General features: G+C 42.4%; 1 protein-coding gene and 1 long non-coding RNA gene across 16 annotated transcripts in view; both read right to left on the bottom strand.

Annotated features, from left to right (window-relative positions):
* Nucleotides 1-16,565, bottom strand: part of LOC143273511 (cell adhesion molecule CEACAM5-like) — a 386,206-nt gene that overhangs the window by 310,927 nt on the left and 58,714 nt on the right. The window lies entirely within an intron of this gene.
* On the bottom strand, nucleotides 3,547-12,020 carry LOC143273714 (uncharacterized). Its single transcript, XR_013051896.1, has 3 exons — nucleotides 11,887-12,020; nucleotides 3,793-3,904; nucleotides 3,547-3,565 (listed from the first exon to the last, which is right to left on the bottom strand). It is a non-coding gene; the product is annotated as an uncharacterized LOC143273714 (long non-coding RNA).

Below are 16,565 nucleotides of genomic sequence, written 5' to 3'. Positions count from 1 at the left end.
TGAGGAAGACCTGAGAACAGAATGGGCAAATGTCGAGGAGTGCTTCATGTGCTTGCTGAAGGCTTGACCACTTAGCTTTGTGGGACTAGAGAACAAGTCACAGCTGAGAGGTGAAATGGAATCCCAAACAGACACGGATGGGAGATTGTATCTCTCCACCATGGAACTGCAGCTGTGACCAACCAAGACAACAGTTCCTGTTTGCAGGACCTTGGATTTCATGGCCCACCATGTGTACAGCAAAAATCCCATGTCAGGAAATAGATACAGAGTGGCTGCCACTGAACTCCTAGAACTGTACACAAGCAAGACTACATTGTCACCCTTCTGAGGGCAGAGATCTCATACCAGGAACCTACACACATAGTCACCTAACTGTCAGAGGGCTTTCCCCAGTGAAGTCATCCCCTACCACAGCCCATTTTTCTCTACCACAGCCAGATTTCGGATCACTACTCAGCTGGATCCCTGGCTACAGTGGACTTCATAAAGTGTTCTTGCTCTGTACTCGAAAGGGCGCAATCCCTCACTAGCAATCCCTTTTCTGCTAGCCACAGGCTACCCAATCCACTATCTGCCTTTTTCTCTGCTGACTCTGAAGGCTGGGGCTTTAGTGTTGTGTCTTTTGGGGACTCTCCTCCGCTAACCCCATCCCCAGTGAAGGGCAGGAGACTGGGAATACATGAGCAGAAGCTAATGGGACAGGTCCCATCACTAATTTTTTTTTATTTCAGAAGACTGTTTCTGTTGCTGGTGGAACTGGGAAGACTGAAGTTAGGGATTTGTGTTGCTGGACATTGTTTTCCAGGAAATAATGTGAAGGCCATCCACCTGAAAAGTATGATCATACAGTCAGTCTCAAGACACAGAGGCAGAGACACAGACAGAGTCAGACTGACAGACAGACAAGCAGAACATGGGTGCATCTCAGAGGAAAACTTGCAGGAGGGGGTTCTCCTCTTTTACCTCAGGGTTTGGGGACTGAACTCGGGTGTCAGATTTGTAAACTGCACTTTACACACTAAACCATCACCTCTGCCCTAAACCTGGTTTGTGTATGTGTGTGTGTGTGTGTGTGTGTGTGTGTGTGTGTGTGTGTGTGTGTGTGTGTGTGTTGGTGTGAACCAGCTCTCATGTAGCCCAGAGAGTTCCCATGTTCTCCAGTGCTGTGACTACAGGTGTGCTCCACTGTGATTCTGTGGATCAAACCTAGGCCAGGGGCAGCCAGGCAAGCACTCTAGCAATAGGACTACATTGCCAGCCTTTAAATTCTCTAAGTGACCATCTCAATTGCTAAGAAGAATATAGGTTACTATGTGGCTTGAACCTTCTGGCAAAGAGTAGAGACACACAATAGTCCCCTCCTTTAGAGTCAACCCACATGGTCTGTTTGTCCTGCCCAGAACAACATCTCATGAAGGCCTCCTGTGCCAGAGACTTTAGAAGACAGCACCCAGCCCACTTTAATATGGAGCCTATGGTCCCTGGCCATTGTCTATTCTCACTCCTTGAGGGCCTTTCAACTGCAGTGGCCCTTTGGCCAATGTCCACCCTCACTGTAGAGCATGCCTCCCATCATTCTCTAAGAAACCTGCCAGTCTCCTACACGATAGGATGTCTCTTGTCTGAATCCATCTGCCAGACTACAAGGGACTGGTATGCTGGGCAGAGGAGGGGTCAGAATGAGATCCCAGAGCCTGCACTTATGACTGGTTGGAATGGAGTCTTTCCTTTGAAAGTCAGAGCAAGTCCAGATGAGCAGAGACAAGGGAGAGGGGTGTGGCCCTTCCTCCTTTGGGTCTGTGCTGGGAACTACACAGGGGTTAGCTCACCCACACCTGTAACCTGTTTTCTAGTGGGCAGAATGCAGGTGAGCAGGCTAAGGGTGAGAGAGGTGCAGCTCCTTGTCTGATGCAGGAGGAACTAAGGACACACAGTTGTGGCTCTGAGTGTCCCCATCTCTCCAGAGACTTCTGAGAGGAAGCAGACAGTGAAAGTGGCAGTGCTTACCTCATTAGGAGAGTTGTGAAGTGACCTGGGGAAGCAACAGAAGAGTCCCCAGAGCATGGAAGTACAAAGCTCATCTGAGACTTGTGATTTGTAGCCGAAGGAGGCAGCAGGAAGTAGTAGTAGATGTGGGGTGAGGGTTGAAGGGGGTGATGCCCAAGTTCAGTTACAGGATTTGCATCCTCCAGAGTCTGTTTCACAGACCTAGCTTATTAGGACCAGAGGAGAGCTAACAAGGACAAAGACCTGGATTATTTAGTTCAGGAGTTCTCCAAGTTCACAAAGCCTTGATTATCCTTTCCTCAGTGGTATTTGTGACTGACATGTTCCTATGACAAAGAGGAGCACAGTGGTCCTTGCAACCAGACTCACATAGTAGAGAGTCCCCCTAAGGGAGAATGAATGCCCACAACCTTCACATACAGCAGGGAAGGCATTAGGTTCAGGAACTTGCTCTTGGACATGTGGATCCCTCATGCCAGCCTAGCCTAGGTGAACTGAGTGTCCCTCCAGCACTGACTTGGTCTCCTGTGGCTGGAAAGAGGGTGAGGACCTACAGAACCTGAGGGCTGGTGTTGTGCAATATTTGTTTAACAATGTAAAGATGTGTTGTGTTTGTATAACTAAGTAAAGATGTGTTGCTGTTTTACCCAAGGCAACAGAATTGTCTAAGAAAAAGCTGAATGGCTAATAGTGAGGGAGGATAGATAGGTGAGACATCTAGGCAGGAGAGTAAGTAGGAGGAGGTATTTAGGCTTAAAAAAGAAAGAAGAAAAGAAGCCAGGGAGATCTGGGGTCAGACAGACAGATGGGAGGAAGCAGGAAAGTAGGACATACAGAATTAAAGAAAGGTTAAAAGGCCTGAGGCAAAACATAGAAGAATAGAAACAGTTTAAATTAAGGTAAAGGAGCTAGTTACACAAGCCTCAGCTAACACTGAGCATTCATAATTAATAATAAGTCTCCATGTCTTTATTTGGGAGCTACTTGGTAGCCTAAAGAAAATGCCAGCCAGAGGCTGGGAAGAGAAGATCTACTCTGTAAGTCAGACAGGAGACAGTGGCTGGTGTCCAGGATGCTGTGGAAGGACGGGCAGGTGGTGAGACCTTTGATTCCCGAGGGTCAGTGCCTTTACTTACTGTGGGTAGATGGGTCCAGTTGTCCTCACTGAGCATGCTCTTAGTTCTTGTCCTAAAGAAATGGGAGACATTGTCACTGTTGTTTGGTTCCTCAGTTGGGAAGGACCCTGGGAGCCAATGTTTCCTGGGAGCTGCCTGGTGTCATTGCTGTGTGTTCACAGCAATGGTGTCATGGCTGCCACTGCCTTTCTTGGTGCTGCCTCTTTTTCGAATCTAACCAGCCCCTCCTAGCCTTTGATCCTTTTACCCCATCATATTTGCTGTTTTCTAGCTGGTGCTGTGGGTGGTAATTTGGTTGAGAATTTACTTTTGGCTTCTTTTCCTTTTGAGGTTTCACATTTGAAGCTGCTTTTGAGGTTTTATTGAGGTTGGTTGGCTCATTGTCCTCTTGTTTAATATTGTTCTCAATTTGTGGCTCCCTGGTGAAAGATGAAGTCATTTTATCTCCAAACTTCACAAGGAAAGAAATGACCATGACCAACAGACAGTGGGGTACAGGACATAGGAAGGCAGTGATATGAGGCACACAGCACACACATAGCAAAGAGAAGAAGATGGAGTCCAGACACAAAGTGAAGGAAGCCTCTTCCCTTTCCCGAGCATGGAGGGAATGGAAGAGTAGGTGGAAGGGTGGAAAACACTTCACCTGCCATGATGTCTGCGCCACAGGAAAACCAGTACAAATATTACTGCAATCAGCCCCATCAGACATTGGGCAATAATGCCAATAATACTCTGTAATGAAAGTCGACGTCCACCTGTCATGGACAGAAAAGAGAAGAAGCATCACAATAAATTCATCCTCACTGAGCAAGTGACAAGAACTCTCTGAATGTGTCTGACATCTGTTTGTTCCTTTGGGGAGTGCACTTTCTGTGAGAAGGTAGATTAGGAGAGGTGAGGCAATAAGCAGGGTATTCTCTCCTAGTACTCCTGTAAGGACTGTGTTTCTAGACTGGACATCTATCTTCCTTCAAGTCCTTGCCTGTGGCAGGTGGGGAGAGAGTGTGTTTTAGGCTGCAGTCTAATTCATATCCACTCTGGCAGTCCTTGGAAGGATCTGAAGATGGGAGAATGTCACATAGCAATTTTTACATTAACATTACAGTTTTTTCATGATCACATCTTTTTCTCATTGTCCTAATTGTTGTAGATGTAAATATTCACCACTCTGGTTCCTGTGGTCAGGTGTTATCTGAAAGACTATTGAGGCTCCATACCCAGAAAGTCCTATCCCTTGGCCCCATCCATGGAACACAGCTGGTCCCCGTGAACCCCCACCTAACTCTGTCCCAGTTGCTGGCCAGCAGGCAGGGCTGCTTTGTGAAGGCCCCTCCCTCAACAAGACCCCCTACCAGACCCTGCAATCTACACACCCTTCCCCCATACCCATCCCCCTGAGACCCCAGCCACTTCCTAAGGCATGGAAACCAAGCCGGCAGCCCTCATTGAACAAAGAGCTATCATTGGAACAAGAGTAACCTCCTGAGACAGGGAATCTGCCAGCCCTCATTAGACCAAGAGTGGCTTTTTGAGACGTAGGATCTGCCACTTCTCATTGGACCAAGACAGGCTTCCTGAAACACAGAATCTGTATTCTCTGACTAGACCAAGAGCCCTAATAAAACCGAGAGTGGCTCTGTGAGTCACAGAATCAACAAGCTTGGGTTCACCCAAGAGCAGCTCCCTGAGAAACAGAATCTGCCTGCTCCAAATGAGACCAAGTACTAATATTGGACCTAGAGGGGCCCCCTGAGACACAGACACAACAAGCACAGAGTAGAACAATACCAACTCACTCAGACACAGCAACCTCTTATGTCTATTAGAGGAGGAGATGGGCAGATGTCAAGGAAAAAATACATACAACAACATAAAGAGCAATACAGCATCACCAGAACCTAGCCCTCCTCCAACAGCAAGACCTGAACATCACAAAGTAGAAGAAGCAGAAGAAAGCAACCTTAAGAACAGCATCATGAAGATGCTAGAGGACTTTCAAGAAAAAATGAAATTGAGGAAAAAACAAACAAAAAATTGGAAGAAATCAATAAAGAACTACAGGAAAAGACAAATAAAAAATGTGGAAGAAAGCAATACATCCCTTAAAGAAAACCAGAAAAAGCAATTAAACATGTGAGGGAAACAATTCAAGACCTGAAAAGGGAAATAGAAACAATGAAGAAGACACAAATAGAGGGAATGCTGGAAATAGAAAATCTGAGTAAACAAACAGGAAACACAGATGCAAGCATAACCAACAGAATACAAGCATTGGAAGAGAGAATCTCTGGTGTAGATGATACAATAGAGGAAACAGATTCATCAGTCAAAGAAAATACCAAAGCCAAAAAAGTCATAACACAAAATGTCCAGGATCTGTGATAACATGAAAAGGCCAAATCTAAGAATAATAGGGATAGAAGAAGGAAAAGAATACCAACTCAAAGGCACAGAAAATATATTCAGCAAGATCATACAAGAAAACTTTCCAAACTTAAAGAAGGAAATAGCTATGAAGATAGAAGGAGCCTGTAGAAGACCAAACAGACTAGACACTCCCAAATATCCTCTTGCCACATAATAATTACACAACTAAATCTACAGAATAAAGAAAGAATATTAAGAGCAGTAAAAGAAAAAGGCTAAGTGACTTATAAAGGCAAACCCATTAGAATGACACTCAGTTTCTCAATGGAGACTTTGAAAGCCAGAAGAAGCTGGACAGACATAATGCAGACACTAAGGGAAAATGGATGCCAGCCTAGAATAATATACCTAGCAAAACTTTCAATCACCATAGACGGAGTGAACAAGACATTTTAAAATAAAACCAGATTAAAACAATACCTATCCACAAATCCAGCCTTACAAAAAGCACTAGAAGAAAAATTCCAACCTAAGGAAGTCAGATACACACACGAAAATACAGGCAATAGATAACCCCCAGCAGCAAAGCCCAAAGAAGAGAAATACACACTCACTAACTACCAAAATGTAACAGGAACTAACAATCACTGGTCATTAATATCCTTTAATATCAATGGAATTAATTCACCTATAAAAAGACACAGACTAATAGACTGAATACACAACAGGACCCATTTCTCTGCTGCATACAAGAAACACACCTCAATTTCAAAGAGAGATACTACCTCAGAATAAAAGACTGGGAAAAGTCTTACCAATCAAATGGTCTTAAGAAGCAAGCTGTTATAGCTATTCTAATATTCCACATAATAGACTTGAAACTAAAATCAATCAAAAAAGATGAAGAAGGACATTATATACACATCACAGGAAAGATACACGATGAGGAAGTTTCAATTCTGAACATTTATGCCCCAAATACAAGGGCACCCACATATGTAAAGAAGCATTACTAAAGTTTAAATCACACATAAAACCCTACACATTAATAGTGGGAGACCTCAACACCCCACTCTCACTACTGGACAGATCTGCCAAATCGAAACTTAATGGAGAAATAAGGGCCTTAACTGATGTTATAAATCAAATGGATTTAATCAATATCTAAAGCACATTCCGCCCTAACAAAAAAAGAATATACTTTCTTCTCAACACCCCATGGAACCTTCTCTAAAATTGACAACATACTGGGTCACAAAGCAAACCTCTACAGATACAAAATAATTGGAATAACCTCCTGTATTCTATCAGACCACCATGGTTTAAAGTTAGATTTCAACAACAACAAAAATTACAGAAAGTCTACAATCTCATGGAAACTGAATAATGCTCTACTGAATCACTAAAGGGTAAAGGAAGAAATAAAGAAATTAAAGACTTCCTAGACAGCAGTGAAAATGAATATACTACATACCCAAACTTATGGGACACTATGAAAGCAGTGCTAAGATGAAAATTCATAGCACTAAATGCCCACATAAAGAAGTTGGAGATATCTCACACTAGTGACTTAACAAGACACCTGAAAGCTCTAGAACAAGAAGAAGCTAAGTCACCCAGGAGAAATAGATGCCAGGAAATAATCAAATTGAGAGCTGAATAAAATAGAAACAAAGAGTTCAATAAAATAGAAACAAATAGAATAATACAAAGAATCAATGAAACAAGGAGTTGGTTCTTTGAGAAAATCAGCAAGAAAGACAAGCCCTTATCCAGACTACCAAAAGGCAGAGAGAGAGCATCCAAATTCAGAAAATTACAAAGGAAAAGGGAGACATAACAACTGACAATTAGGAATTACAGAGAATCATTGGGTCATACTTCAAAAACCTGTACTCCACAAAATTGGAAAATCTAAAAGAAATGTACAATTTTCTGGACAGCTACCACATACCTAAATTAAATCAGGAAGAGATGAACCATTTAAATAAACCACTAACACTTAATGAAATAGAAACTATCATTAATAATCTCCCAACCAAAAAAAAGTCCAGGACCAGATGGTTTCAATGCAGAATTCAACCAGATCTTCACAGAAGAGTTGTTAATATCAATACTCTTTAAATTGTTCCACACAATAGAAACCAAAGGAATGTTACCAAACTCCTTCTATGAGGCTACAGTTACTCTGATCCCCAAGCCAAACAAAGATGCAATAAAAAAGGGAATTACAGACCAATCTCCAACATGAACATTGAAACAAAACACTCAATAAAATACTGGCAAACAGCTCCAAGAACACATCAAAACAACTACGTTGATCAAGTAGGGTTCATCCCAGAGATGCAAGGATGGTTAAACAAATGAAAGTCTGTCAATATATTAAAACCATATGAACAAACTGAAAGAAAAAATACCACATGATCATTTCACTAGATGCTGAAAAGGCCTTTGACAAAATCAAACACCCCTTCATAATAAAGGTCTTGGAGAGATCAGGAATGCAGGGAACATACCTAAACTGAATAAAGGCAATTGATAGCAAGCCAAGAGCGAACATCACAGTAAACGGAGAGAAACTCAAAGCAATTCCACCAAAATTAGGAACAAAACAAGATGGTCCGCTCTCCCCATATTTATTCAATATAGTACTTGAAGTTCTAGCTAGAGCAATAAAACTACAAAAGGAGATCAAGTGGATAAAAATTGGAAAGGAAGAAGTCAAACTTTCACTATTTGCAGATGACATGATAGTATATATAAGTGACCCCAAAAATTTGACCAAGAACTCTTACAGCTGATAAACACATTCAGTAATGTGGCAGGATACAAGATTAACTCAAAAACATTAGTAGCCTTCCTATATACAAATAACAAATGGGCTAAGAAAGAAATCAGAAACATCACCCTTTACAAAAGCTACAAATAATATAAAATACCTTGGGGTAACTCTAACTAAGCAAGCAAAGGACCTGTATGACAAAAACTTTAAGTTCCTGAAGAAAGAAGTTGAAGAAGATATCAGAAAATGGAAAGACTTCCATGCTCATGGATAGGTAGGATTAACATAATAAAAGTGGAAGCCGGGCGGCGGTGCACACCTTTAATCCCAGCACTCGGGAGGCAGAGCCAGGTGGAACTCTGTGAGTTCGAGGCCAGCCTGGGCTCCAGGAAAGGCGCAAAGCTATGCAGAGAAACCCTGTCTCGAAAAACCAAAAAAAAAAAAAACAAAAACAAACAAACAAACAAAAAAAAAACATAATAAAAGTGGAAAACTTACCAAAAGAAACCTAAAGATTCAATGCAATCCTCATCATATCCCAACACAATTCTTCACAGACCTTTATAGAACAATACTCAATCTCATATGGAAAAACTAAAAAACTCAGGATAGCCAAAAGAATCCTGCACAATATAACAACCCCTAGAGGCATCATGATCCCTGACTTCAAGCTCTATTATAGACCTACAGTAATAAAAAACAGCTTGGTACTGGCATAAAAACTGACACATGGACCAATGGAACCGAACTGAAGACCCTGACATTAATCCAGACACCTATGAATAGATGATTTTCAACAGTGAAGCCAAAAGTATACAATGGAAAAAAGAAAGCATCTTCAAGAAATGGTGCTGGCATAACTGGATGTCAACATGTAGAAGACTGCAAATAGATCCATATCAGTCACCGTGCACAAAACTTAAGTCCAAGTAGATCAAAGACCTCAACATAAATCCAGTTACTCTAAACCTGATAGAAGAGAAAGTAGGAAGTAAGAGAATTGTAGCTTGAGCTTTTTCCAGTCCTGTCTGGCCCACAGTCAAGATAAATCTCTCTCACCTGCCAATCCCTCAGGCACTCAGACCCAACTGAGTAAAAACACAGAGACTTATATTGCTTACTAACTGTAGGGCCGAGGCTGGCTTCTTGTTATCTAGTTCTTATATCTTAAATTAACCCATATCTATTAATCTATAAGTTGCCATGTGGCTGGCAGCTTATTGGTATCTTTACATGACACTTTCCATGGCAGCAGCTGGCAGTGTCTTTCTACTCAGCCTTCCTGTTCCCAGCATTCTCTTCTCTGCTTGTCCCACCTATACTTCCTGCCTGGCTACTGGCCAATCAGTGTTTTATTTATTAACCAATCAGAGCAACACATTTAACATACAGAACATCCCACAGCAGAGAAGAAGAGAAAGTCTTGAACGTATTGGCACCAGAGATCACTTCCTAAATATAACACCAGCAGTACAGACACTGAGACCAACAATTAATAAATGGGACCTTTTGAAACTGAGAAGCATTTGTAGGGCAAAGGACACAGTCAATAAGACAAAATGACAGCCTACAGAATGGGAAAATATCTTCATCAACACCACATCTGACAGAGAGTTGACATCCAGAACATATAAAGAACTCAAGAAATTAGACATCAAAATACACAACAGTCCAATTAAAAATGGGCTATAGAGCTAAACAGAGAATTCTCAAGAGAAGAAGCTCAAATGGCTGAAAGACATCTGCAGTGACCCACATGGCCTGTGACCCAGAACTGCCGAGGGATGTCGAGATTAAGGAGCACTCAGGACACACCGTGGTTTTTCATTCAAAGAGAGCCCATTTATTGACTATCCATCAGCCTTATATACCTTGCTACTTCCTACTCTCCAAGGGGTCAGGTTCCCATCCGCATCCCAGCAGCTCAGCCAGACAGAAAGACCACAAGCAGAGAGCTGATTCTTGAGACAATGTTCCAGCAATAGCTATATCATAAACATCCTGTGACTCACTGACACAGGAAAAGAGGAAGGACAAAAGGGCACCTTAGGGCAACTTAGGGCAAGCCAACAGGCTATGCACAAGCCCTGTTCAGAGTCTGCTGCCAACAGACATCCTTAGTCACCAGGGAAATGCAAATCAAAATGACTCTGAGATGCCATCTTACTACTACCTGTCAGAAGGGCTAAGATCAAAAACACTGAAGACAGCTTATGTTGGAGAGGATGTGGAGCAAGGGGAACACTCCTCCACTGTTGGTGGGAGTGCAAATTTGTATGGATATTTTGGAAATCAGTATGCTGCTTTCTGAGAAAATTGGGAATTGATCTCCCTTAAGACCCAGCTATACCACTCTTGAGAATATACCCAAGGATTGCTCAATCATGCCACAAGGACACATGCTCAATTATGTTCACAGCAGCATTATTTGGAATAGCCAGAACCTGGAAACAACCTAGATGCCCCTCAACTGAAGAATGGATAAAGAAAATGTGGTAGATATACACAATGGATTACTACTCAGCAGAGAAAAACAATGACAGCATGAAATTTGCAGGCAAATGGATTGAACTAGGAAAAAATCATCCTGAATGAGGTAACCCAGATTCAGAAAGACAAACATGGTAGGTACTCACTCATAAGTGGATACTAGATGAAAAACAAAAGATAAGCAGACTTCAACTCACAGCTCCAGGGAGGTTACCTAATAAAGAGGGCCCTATGACAGACATAGCATTGCCCAGTGATGGAGAAATGGATGGCATCTACATGATCAAGCTGGGGTTAAGAGGGGATAATGGAGGGCAAGGGTCAGGGCAAAGAGAGCTTAGGGGAGCAGGAGGTCCTACCTGGATCAGGAACAGAGTGGGAGAACAAGGAAAGAGATATCATGATAAATGAAGACACCATGGGAATAGGAAGATGCAGAGTGCTAGAGAGGTCCCCAGAAACCCACATAGATGACTCCACTCTAGAATACTGGCAATGGTTGAGAGGGTGCCTGAGCTGACCTACACTAGTGATGGGATGGCCAAACACTTAACTATCATGATAGAACCCTCATCCAGGGACAATGGAAGCAGATGCAGAGATCCATGGGCAAGCCCCAGGTGGAGCTCCAGGAGTCCAATCAATGAGAGAGAGGAGGGATCATATGAGCAAGAGATATTGAGACCATGATTGGGAAAAGTACAGAGACAACTAGCCAAACTAGTAGAAACACATGAACTGTGTCCAATAGCCTAGGAATCCCCATGGAACTGGATTAGACCCTATGGATAAGTGAGACAGTTGTGTAGCTTGAACTGTTTAGGAGGACCCCAGGCAGTGGGACTGGGACCTGTCCTTAGTGTATGAGCTGGCTTTTTGGAACCTAGTGCCTATGCTGAGACACTTAGCTCAGTCATGGTAGAGGGAGGAGGGGATTGGACCTGCCCCAAATGTAGGTACCAGGCTCTGCTGACTCCCCAGGGAAGACCATGCCTTGGGGGTGATGGGAATGAGGGGTGGGTTGGGGGGGAGAATGGGAGGTAGGAGAAGGGAGGACAGGGTTATGTGTTGTTGATATGTAAAACAAATAGAACATACCTTAAAAAAGAAAAGAAAAAATTTATAAAAATTCATTTCTTCTGGCTCTTTTGTATTTATTGGTGTGAAACAGAGTTGTCCTACTGAGTTACAGAACCTGGAAGGCATTCTTGCTGTCCATTTGACCCTCTGTGACCAGATGAGTTTTGATTACGTTGCTAAGATTGTTCAATGATAAATGAAAAATGTTACACAAGGGATGTTGGAATAAATGTGATATCCAGGTAAAAGAATGAAGTTAAGCCTTCACTAACAACATATACAAATCAGCTCTACACGAATCAAAGATCAGAGATGAAAGTCATCAGAATTTTAAGAGACAGGATGAAAGCACCTTGAAACTGGATTTTGATGGTATCTTTGTTATGATGCCAGATGCATCATATGGGCCTTTTGGCTGCTTATATGTCTCTACAGAAGATGCATGAATGGTACCTGAGGAGGACAGAAGAGGGTGTTGAATTCCTTGGAACTTCAGTTACAGATAGTAATAAGTTACCATGTGGGTGCTGGGAATTGAACCCCTGTCATTTGGAAGAGATGCCAGGGCTCTTAACTATTGAGCTATCTCTCCAGTCTTATAAACCTATATATATATATATATATATATATATATACATATATATATACACATACACACACACACACACACACATACTACTACACACCAAAAAAACAGTTATTTTTAAAAAAAAGCATCTTGTGCAGGAATGTAGGAATGTCATGCTTCAAATATCAGCATGAGGTTAAGAAACTCAGTATATGGGCCACCAAGATGGCTCAATTGGGATGAGTGCTTGCCATACTCCCTCCCAGTACCTGCCCCTAACTGCCACACAGAAATAAATGCACAAACAAATGTGGACCAGTGAAATGGCTTAGCAGATAATGGGCTGGTTTACCCACCTAAGTTCAATCCCCTGTTCTTGGAGAACTGGCTAACACAAATTGTCCCCTGACCTCCACTTATGGGTTGAAACATGCACACAAAATGAATAAATATGCAAATGTAGTAAGAAACTCATTACAGGTCCTTTCTGTCTATGCATTTTATATTTATGGATCAAAACCTTGGAAACAAACTACTTGAAAAAGTATCTCTATGATGAAAAATGTATTGTTTCCTCCTCTCTGTGTCTTGTACTCAATAAGGCTAGTGTCTATGCAGTATTCATATTAGGCATTGGAAATAATCTAAAGAAGATCGGAATGTGTTGAAAGAAGTGTAGAGTACCATGAATGTTTTACTAGTTTCTGAATATTGACTGTGTGAAAGACTCAGACCCTAAACTCTTAATCACTTTGCATTTCTATTTGCTATATTGACATCTATTGTTGTTAATATTGAGCGGGTCTCACAATGTAATCTGAGCTGGCCTTGTAATTCTGTTTCCTGCTTTGTGCTTTCTCTTTTGAGACAGGGTCTCACTATGTAGCTCTGACTAATCTGAAACTGGCTACAAAGACGAGGGTGGTTGGGAACTCATAGAGATCCAACTGTCTCTGCCTCTGGTGTGCTGGAGTTAAAGGCATGCAGCACTGTGCTCACCTTGCTTGGTGTTGTATCATGAGATTAACATGCATCCATCAACATGCTGGCTGTATTTGTTTCCTGAACAATGTTTTCCTCTTGTGACTTTGAACCATTCTGCACTCTGTTGATAAAGAAACTGGGCCTAATTCCAAACACTGGAGTAAGAGGGCAACAGAGATCACTCACCTATTATGTCTAGCTCGATGGGGTGACTCCTCCTAGAACTGACTTGATTGGATACTTCACACTGATAGTCCCCAGAATCCTCAATCCTCACAGAGTCTATTTGGAGGGTTCGGTTGTTGTGGGACAGCTTCATCCTGTCTGTGAGCTTCACACTCTGGCCTTTGAAGAGCCAATGGATTGAGATCCCAGTATTGTTTGACAAGCAGTTCAGGAACACAGAGAGCATATCTTTGACTGTGGTGTTGGTGACTTGGATGGAGGGTGGAGTCACTGGATCTGTGGATAAATAGTGGAGGGACCAGGTGAGAGTCCATAGAATGAAGGGGCACTCTGCAAGATTGCATGTTTGGGATCAAGATATGGTCTGTAGGGAGAGAGATGAAAATAACTCCTACCAAGATCACTCTCAGTGACCCTGACTCAGGGTATTTGTGTAGATTCCACACTGGGAGCCTCTTCAGCCCAAAAGCCCAGATATCTCACGGTTGTGAGGAATGTATTTCTGAAAGATTTTTGTGGGGATTCTTGCTCACACTTTCTGTGGTCAGGTCCCTCTTTTATGAAATAACCTACTGTTTATATTTAATTAAATAATTTGTCATGGGGTTAAGATGGCCCAGATAATCTTAAAGGTGTTAAAGGCTAGACCTCAGGACTTGGAGAAATCCCTAACTGAAGGATTTCTGTTTGTAGAAAAAAATTTATTTCCTGCCCCATGGATATGGATTAAATACTACAGAGAAGAAGTGAATAATCACAGTGCTGACCATAGCCTACAAGTCTAATCCTCAGTATTGATGTTGTTTGAGACAGGGTCTCAGTGTATAGTTCTAGCTTGCTTGGAACTTGCTATGTAGACCAAGCTCTCCTCCTACACATACTATCTACATGCCTCTCCATCCTCAGTGCTAGCATTAAAGATGTGTGACACCACACTCAGCTATTTGGTTTTTGGTTGTTGTTGTTGTTTTGGTTTTTCAAGACAGGATTTCTCTGTGTAGCTTTGTGCCTATCCTGGATCTTGCTCTGTAGACCAGGCTGGCCTTGACCTCACAGAGATCTGCCTGCCTCTGCCTCCTGCATGCTGGGATTAAAAGTGTGCCACCACTGCCTGACTGTTATTTTTTTTTTTGTTTTGAAGCTTGAGAAAAATAAGCAAAAGAGCATCATCAACTGTCAATTTCATGATTCACCATGACTCAGAACAGGGCTCCAAGGCACCTTTCCACCCCCTCTTCCCATCCCATGGAGTCAGAACTGAGACAGGAGCAGACTTGGGAGCAGAGGTCTAGTGCCCATCTGTGGGGAATATTCTCCTCCAATTTGGAGAATAAGAATGGGAGCACACTTGAAAGCCCTAGGTGTTCCTTGTAGGTCATGGAGGTCATGAAATGAAAATGGAGGGGACAGGAAAGCTTGTGTTAGGTACAGAAAGAAATCTTGATCTTGAGGCTCTCCTAACCATGGAAAGTCCCTCACACAACCTAAGGCTTTCCAAGACTGGGATAACCTCCTCCTCACACTGCAAGCTGTGGTGGTATTGTGTTCCCCAAAATATTGAACACCCTAATAAACTTATCTGGGTTCAGAGACAGACCAGCCACTAGATACTAAGGCTAGAAAATGGTGGCACTCACACCTTTAATCCTAGCACTCCAGAGGTAGAAATCCCTCTGGATCTCTGTCAGTCAAGGTCACATTTGAACTGGCCAGGCATGGGGACACACACCTTTAATCCCAGAAAGTGAGCCTTTCAGTCCCAGGGAGTGGTGGTAGAAAGCGTGAGGACCAGAAACTAGAAGCATTTGGCTGGTTAAACTTTCAGGCTTCTAGCAGCACAGTTCAGCTGAGAGCCACTGGGATAAGAGGACACAGAGGCTTCCAGTCTGAGGAAACAAGATCAGCTGAGAAGTTGGCCAGGTGAGGTTATCTGTGGCTTGTTCTTTCTCTCTGATCTTCCAGTGTTCACCTCAATAACTGGCCTCAGGTTTGATTTAATTAATAAGACCTCTTAAGATTTCTGCTACATCTGGCGCCCAAAGTTCATGGTATGAATTCATGAAAAAACTGCTTGCCTGTGGCCTTGTGGGCCCCAGCTCAGGCCCAAGCTACCCTCAACCAGTTGTGGTGAAGGACATTGGTTGGATTTACTGAAGGAGGCAGAGGCCGGAGGATCCTGAGTTTGAGGCCGGCCTAGGAGACTTGGGAGAAACTTGGGCCTGGGCTGAACCACAAACAGTAGTGGGACCATGGAGGCAAAAGCTACGGCTCCGAATTGCTGGCTCCTTCTTATCCTATTGGTCACTGCAGTGATGCCACTAGTTGGAACAAAAGGTTTACCATTGCTCGTTCAGAGAAGAATCGCCAGGACCATCATGTTACAAGAAAGCATAGGCAAAGGTCAGTTTGGAAAAGTTTGGCAAGACAAATGGTGGGGAGAAATTGCTGTGAAGATTTTCTCTTCTAGGGAAGAAAGTTCATGGTTGGGAGAGACAGACATTTATCAGACTGTGATTACTCCAAACCGCAGAGGAGGCACAAATAAATTAAATAAATAGATAGATAGATAGATAGATAGATAGATAGATAGATAGATAAATAAATAAATAAATAAATAAATAAATAAATAAATAAATAAATAAATAAATAAATAAATAAATAATGTCTGCCGGAAACGTGACCACGCCTAACAGTGTCTTTGAAATCTTCTAAAAGATGACAGGATCTCACAATGATTATTCCACGTGGACTATGATAAAACCATTAAGCTGATTAACACCATGGAAAGATCAACTTGAGACTACAAATTGTTTAGGACAATTTCCAGATGGCTAGCTGAGATGATCCTGCCTGACAGACTACTTGAGCAAGGACTTGTGATAAGCCCTGCATTTTCCCAATATGCAGAGACTGAACAAATGATATAGGACTTGACAATTAACCCCAAAATTTTCTTTTC

This window comes from Peromyscus maniculatus, chromosome 1 (assembly GCF_049852395.1).
Source record: "Peromyscus maniculatus bairdii isolate BWxNUB_F1_BW_parent chromosome 1, HU_Pman_BW_mat_3.1, whole genome shotgun sequence".
NCBI classification, from domain to species: domain Eukaryota; kingdom Metazoa; phylum Chordata; class Mammalia; order Rodentia; family Cricetidae; genus Peromyscus; species Peromyscus maniculatus.
This window is presented reverse-complemented; position numbering and strand designations above follow the sequence as displayed.